Raw genomic sequence first — 7500 nt, 5'->3', positions numbered from 1 at the left:
TTGCCTCGACCACCATCGGCACACGCTGGGCCCTGGTGCGGCAGGTTGCCTCGACCACCATCGGCACACGCTGGGCCCTGGTGCGGCAGGTTGCCTCGACCACCATCGGCACACGCTGGGCCCTGGTGCGGTCGGTTGCCTCGATCACCATCGGCACACGCTGGGCCTTGGTGCGGGCGGTTGCCTCGAGCACCATCGGCACACACTGGGCCCTGGTGCGGCAGCTTGCCTCGAGCACCATCGGCACACGCTCGGCCCTGGTGCGGTCGGTTGCCTCGAGCACCATCGGCACACGCTGGGCCCTGGTGCGGCAGGTTGCCTCGACCACCATCGGCACACGCTGGGCCCTGGTGCGGGCGCTTGCCTCGACCACCATCGGCACACGCTCCGCCCTGGTGCGGTCGGTTGCCTCGAGCACCATCGGCACACGCTGGGCCCTGGTGCGGCAGGTTGCCTCGACCACCATCGGCACACGCTGGGCCCACGCTGGGCCCTGGTGCGGCAGGTTGCCTCGACCACCATCGGCACACGCTGGGCCCTGGTGCGGCAGGTTGCCTCGACCACCATCGGCACACGCTGGGCCCTGGTGCGGCAGGTTGCCTCGAGCACCATCGGCACACGCTGGGCCCTGGTGCGGCAGGTTGCCTCGAGCACCATCGGCACACGCTGGGCCCTGGTGCGGCAGCTTGCCTCGAGCACCATCGGCACACGCTCGGCCCTGGTGCGGTCGGTTGCCTCGATCACCATCGGCACACGCTGGGCCCTGGTGCGGCAGGTTGCCTCGCCCACCATCGGCACACGCTGGGCCCTGGTGCGGGCGCTTGCCTCGACCACCATCGGCACACGCTCCGCCCTGGTGCGGTCGGTTGCCTCGAGCACCATCGGCACACGCTGGGCCCTGGTGCGGGCGCTTGCCTCGACCACCATCGGCACACGCTCGGCCCTGGTGCGGGCGCTTGCCTCGAGCACCATCGGCACACGCTGGGCCCTGGTGCGGGCGGTTGCCTCGACCACCATCGGCACACGCTGGGCCCTGGTGCGGCCGCTTGCCTCGAGCACCATCGGCACACGGTCGGCCCTGGTGCGGTCGGTTGCCACGAGCACCATCGGCACACGCTGGGCCCTGGTGCGGGCGCCTGCCTCGACCACCATCGGCACACGCTCCGCCCTGGTGCGGTCGGTTGCCTCGAGCACCATCGGCACACGCTGGGCCCTGGTGCGGCAGGTTGCCTCGAGCACCATCGGCACACGCTGGGCCCTGGTGCGGCAGGTTGCCTCGAGCACCATCGGCACACGCTGGGCCCTGGTGCGGCAGGTTGCCTCGAGCACCATCGGCACACGCTGGGCGCTGGTGCGGGCGCTTGCCTCGACCACCATGGACACACGCTGGGCCCTGGTGCGGCAGGTTGCCTCGATCACCATCGGCACACGCTGGGCCCTGGTGCGACAGGTTGCCTCGAGCACCATCGGCACACTATCGGCCCTGGTGCGGGCGGTTGCCTCGACCACCATCGGCACACGCTGGGCCCTGGTGCGGGCGCTTGCCTCGAGCACCATCGGCACACGCTGGGCCCTGGTGCGGGCGCTTGCCTCGAGCACCATCGGCACACGCTGGGCGCTGGTGCGGGCGCTTGCCTCGACCACCATGGACACACGCTGGGCCCTGGTGCGGCAGGTTGCCTCGATCACCATCGGCACACGCTGGGCCCTGGTGCGACAGGTTGCCTCGAGCACCATCGGCACACGCTGGGCCCTGGTGCGGGCGGTTGCCTCGACCACCATCGGCACACGCTGGGCCCTGGTGGGTTTAGGCACATCTTCAAATTTCTGTCGTGCCAATGCCATTTTTATGGCTTGTAAATTCATACAATGGTCCCCTAAGCCTTCACGTGAAGTTTCGTTGGAAGATGACTCGTTTTCTATTTTTCACGATTTTCGAAACTTTTTGCGGTTCGGGATTTTTTAAAATTTTTTTATAAGGATTTTTGGCACCAAATTTTGTAGGCATGATCCTTCTATTTTTGTTGGCATGCACAAAAAAATTCAGCTAAAAACTCGAAGTAGAGAAGATTTTGTGACCGTTTGAAAAAAGTGTCCCCATTTCAGACACTTTAACGGCTACTGGTAGCAAACCTGTAAAATCTCAAATGCTCTTTAAGGGGGTGTGAATTCTCAGAGGTTTGATGAGGGATAGGGGGCCAACACAAGGCCAAGTACCAGCACCCATCGCACATCATTTGCGCACACCCCCCCGGCCCCCCTCCCAATCGCCGGAACCCCAATGCCGCCGGTCAGGTTCTCCGGCGGTACTCCGGCGATGCTCCGGCGATGCTGTCCCGAGTGAAAAAAATGCGGCACCAGCACATGCTGGAGCCAAGCATGGGCACCGTGGCTCAAAATCGAACTTCGGCCAAGGCCTCGACCATCAATGGCACATGATGACGCATGGTGATGGCACATGCATCGACCATCATCGGCATAGGCTGCCCTTCGGTACGGGCACTTGCCTCGACCGCCATCGGCACAAGCTGGGCCCTGGTGTGGGTTGTTGCCTCGATCACAATCGGCACATGCTGAGCCTTGGTGCGGGCGGTTGCCTCGAGCACCATCGGCAGACCCTGGGCCCTGGTGCGGCCGGTTGCCCCGATAACCATCGACACACGCTGGGCCCTGGGGCGGGCGCTTGCCCCCAGCACCATCGGCACACGCTGGGCCCTGGTGCGGGCGCTTGCCCCGAACACCATCGGCACAAGCCGGCCCTTGGTGCGGGCTCCTGGCTCGACCACCATCGGCACACGCTGGGCCCTGGTGCGGGCGGTTGCCTCGAACACCATCGGCACACGCCGGCCCTTGGTGCGGCCGGTTGCCTCGACCACCATCGGCACACGCTCGGCCTTGGTGAGGGCGCTTGCCTCGACCACCATCGGCACACGCTGGGCCCTGGTGCGGGCGCTTGCCTCGACCACCATCGGCACACGCTCGGCCTTGGTGCGGGCGCTTGCCTCGACCACCATCGGCACACGCTGGGCCCTGGTGCGGGCGGTTGCCTCGACCACCATCGGCACACGCTCGGCCTTGGTGAGGGCGCTTGCCTCGACCACCATCGGCACACGCTGGGCCCTGGTGCGGGCGCTTGCCTCGACCACCATCGGCACACGCTCGGCCTTGGTGCGGGCGGTTGCCTCGACCACCATCGGCACACGCTGGGCCCTGGTGCGGGCGGTTGCCTCGACCACCATCGGCACACGCTGGGCCCTGGTGCTGGCGGTTGCCTCGACCACCATCGGCACACGCTGGGCCCTGGTGCGGGCGGTTGCCTCGAACACCATCGGCACAAGCCGGCCCTTGGTGCGGGCGGTTGCCTCGAGCACCATCGGCACACGCTGGGCCCTGGTGCGGGCGCTTGCCTCGACCACCATCGGCACACGCTGGGCCCTGGTGCGGGCGCTTGCCTCGACCACCATCGGCACACGCTGGGCCCTGGTGGGGCAGGTTGCCTCGAGCACCATCGGCACACGCTGGGCCCTGGTGCGGTCGGTTGCCTCGACCACCATCGGCACACGCTGGGCCCTGGTGCGGGCGCTTGCCTCGACCACCATCGGCACACGCTGGGCCCTGGTGCGGCAGGTTGCCTCGACCACCATCGGCACACGCTGGGCCTTGGTGCGGCAGGTTGCCTCGAGCACCATCGGCACACGCTGGGCCCTGGTGCGGTCGGTTGCCTCGATCACCATCGGCACACGCTGGGCCCTGGTGCGGGCGGTTGCCTCGACCACCATCGGCACACGCTGGGCCCAGGTGCGGCAGCTTGCCTCGAGAACCATCGGCACACGCTCGGCCCTGGTGCGGTCGGTTGCCTCGACCACCATCGGCACACGCTGGGCCCTGGTGCGGCAGGTTGCCTCGACCACCATCGGCAGCCTCGACCACCATCGGCACACGCTGGGCCCTGGTGCGGGCGGTTGCCTCGACCACCATCGGCACACGCTCCGCCCTGGTGCGGTCGGTTGCCTCGAGCACCATCGGCACACGCTGGGCCCTGGTGCGGCAGGTTGCCTCGACCACCATCGGCACACGCTGGGCCCTGGTGCGGGCGGTTGCCTCGACCACCATCGGCACACGCTGGGCCCTGGTGCGGGCGCTTGCCTCGAGCACCATCGGCACACGCTGGGCCCTGGTGCGGCAGGTTGCCTCGACCACCATCGGCACACGCTGGGCCCTGGTGCGGGCGGTTGCCTCGACCACCATCGGCACACGCTGGGCCCTGGTGCGGGCGCTTGCCTCGACCACCATCGGCACACGCTGGGCCCTGGTGCGGCAGGTTGCCTCGACCACCATCGGCACACGCTGGGCCCTGGTGCGGGCGGTTGCCTCGACCACCATCGGCACACGCTGGGCCCTGGTGCGGGCGCTTGCCTCGACCACCATCGGCACACGCTGGGCCCTGGTGCGGCAGGTTGCCTCGACCACCATCGGCACACGCTGGGCCCTGGTGCGGGCGCTTGCCTCGAGCACCATCGCCACACGCTCGGCCCTGGTGCGGTCGGTTGCCTCGAGCACCATCGGCACACGCTGGGCCCTGGTGCGGCAGGTTGCCTCGACCATCATCGGCAGCCTCGACCACCATCGGCACACGCTGGGCCCTGGTGCGGGCGCTTGCCTCGACCACCTTCGGCACAAGCTCGGCCCTGGTGCGGTCGGTTGCCTCGAGCACCATCGGCACACGCTGGGCCCTGGTGCGGGCGGTTGCCTCGACCACCATCGGCACACGCTGGGCCCTGGTGCGGGCGCTTGCCTCGAGCACCATCCGCACACGCTGGGCCCTGGTGCGGCAGGTTGCCTCGACCACCATCGGCACACGCTGGGCCCTGGTGCGGGAGCTTGCCTCGAGCGCCATCGGCACACGCTGGGCCCTGGTGCGGCAGGTTGCCTCGAGCACCATCGGCACACGCTGGGCCCTGGTGCGGTCGGTTGCCTCGAGCACCATCGGCACACGCTGGGCGCTGGTGCGGGCGCTTGCCTCGACCAGCATCGGCACACGCTGGGCCCTGGTGCGGCAGGTTGCCTCGATCACCATCGGCACACGCTGGGCCCTGGTGCGACAGGTTGCCTCGAGCACCATCGGCACACTATCGGCCCTGGTGCGGGCGGTTGCCTCGACCACCGTCGGCACACGCTGGGCCCTGGTGCGGGCGCTTGCCTCGAGCACCATCGGCACACGCTGGGCCCTGGTGCGGGCGGTTGCCTCGAGCACCATCGGCACACGCTGGGCCCTGGTGGGTTTAGGCACATCTTTAAATTTCTGCCGTGCCAATGCCATTTTTATGGCTTGTAAATTCATACAATGGTCCCCTAAGCCTTCACGTGAAGTTTCGTTGGAAGATGACTCGTTTTCTATTTTTCATGATTTTCGAAACTTTTTGCGGTTCGGGATTTTTTAAAATTTTTTTATAAGGATTTTTGGCCCCAAATTTTGTAGGCATGATCCTTCTATTTTTGTTGGCATGCACAAAAAAATTCAGCTAAAAACTCGAAGTAGAGAAGATTTTGTGACCGTTTGAAAAAAGTGTCCCCATTTCAGACACTTTAACGGCTACTGGTAGCAAACCTGTAAAATCTCAAATGCTCTTTAAGGGGGTGTGAATTCTCAGAGGTTTGATGAGGGATAGGGGGCCAACACAAGGCCAAGTACCAGCACCCATCGCACATCATGTGCGCACACCCCCCCGGCCCCCCTCCCAATCGCCGGAACCCCAATGCCGCCGGTCAGGTTCTCCGGCGGTACTCCGGCGATGCTCCGGCGATGCTCCGGCGATGCTGTCCCGAGTGAAAAAAATGCGGCACCAGCACATGCTGGAGCCAAGCATGGGCACCGTGGCTCAAAATCGAACTTCGGCCAAGGCCTCGACCATCAATGGCACATGATGACGCATGGTGATGGCACATGCATCGACCATCATCGGCATAGGCTGCCCTTCGGTACGGGCACTTGCCTCGACCGCCATCGGCACAAGCTGGGCCCTGGTGTGGGTTGTTGCCTCGATCACAATCGGCACATGCTGAGCCTTGGTGCGGGCGGTTGCCTCGAGCACCATCGGCAGACCCTGGGCCCTGGTGCGGCCGGTTGCCCCGATAACCATCGGCACACGCTGGGCCCTGGGGCGGGCGCTTGCCCCCAGCACCATCGGCACACGCTGGGCCCTGGTGCGGGCGGTTCCCTCGACCACCATCGGCACACGTTGGGCCCTGGTCCGGGCGGTTACCCCCAGCACCATCGGCACACGCTGGGCCCTGGTGCGGGCGCTTGCCCCCAGCACCATCGGCACACGCTGGGCCCTGGTGCGGGCGGTTGCCCCCAGCACCATCGGCACACGCAGGGCCCTGGTGCGGGCGGTTGCCCCGAACACCATCGGCACAAGCCGGCCCTTGGTGCGGGCTCCTGGCTCGACCACCATCGGCACACGCTGGGCCCTGGTGCGGGCGGTTGCATCGAACACCATCGGCACACGCCGGCCCTTGGTGCGGCCGGTTGCCTCGACCACCATCGGCACACGCTCGGCCTTGGTGAGGGCGCTTGCCTCGACCACCATCGGCACACGCTGGGCCCTGGTGCGGGCGCTTGCCTCGACCACCATCGGCACACGCTCGGCCTTGGTGCGGGCGCTTGCCTCGACCACCATCGGCACACGCTGGGCCCTGGTGCGGGCGGTTGCCTCGACCACCATCGGCACACGCTCGGCCTTGGTGAGGGCGCTTGCCTCGACCACCATCGGCACACGCCGGGCCCTGGTGCGGGCGCTTGCCTCGACCACCATCGGCACACGCTCGGCCTTGGTGCGGGCGGTTGCCTCGACCACCATCGGCACACGCTGGGCCCTGGTGCTGGCGGTTGCCTCGACCACCATCGGCACACGCGGGGCCCTGGTGCGGGCGGTTGCCTCGAACACCATCGGCACAAGCCGGCCCTTGGTGCGGGCGGTTGCCTCGAGCACCATCGGCACACGCCGGGCCCTGGTGCGGGCGGTTGCCTCGACCACCATCGGCACACGCTGGGCCCTGGTGCGGACGGTTGCCTCGAGCACCATGGGCACACGCTGGCCCTTGGTGCGGGCTCTTGCCTCGACCACCATCAGCAGAAGATGGCCCCTACGTCGAACACCATCGATACATGCCGGGCCTTGGTGTGGGCACATGCCTCGAGCTGGTGCGGGCGGTTGCCTCGACCACCATCGGCTCGCGTTGGCCCTTGTTGCGGGCACATGCCTCGACCACCATCGGCACCTGCGCACCCTCGGTGTGGGATTTGCTTGTTTGGAAAAAGTGTCCCCGTTTCAGACATTTTAACGTCTACTGGTAGCATATCTGTAAAATCTCTAATGCTCTTTAGGGGGTGGTGGTCCGGCACCCCCTCTCCCCCCCCCACGGGGGGAGTAGGTGTGCGCGATGGGCCTCCCATTGCGTGCACCCCGGCCAACGTCCCTCGAACGAAATACAGGGCGT

This window comes from Durio zibethinus, chromosome 20 (assembly GCF_047325235.1).
Source record: "Durio zibethinus cultivar Kanyao isolate XHJ-2024 chromosome 20, ASM4732523v1, whole genome shotgun sequence".
Lineage (NCBI taxonomy): Eukaryota > Viridiplantae > Streptophyta > Magnoliopsida > Malvales > Malvaceae > Durio > Durio zibethinus.
This window is presented reverse-complemented; position numbering follows the sequence as displayed.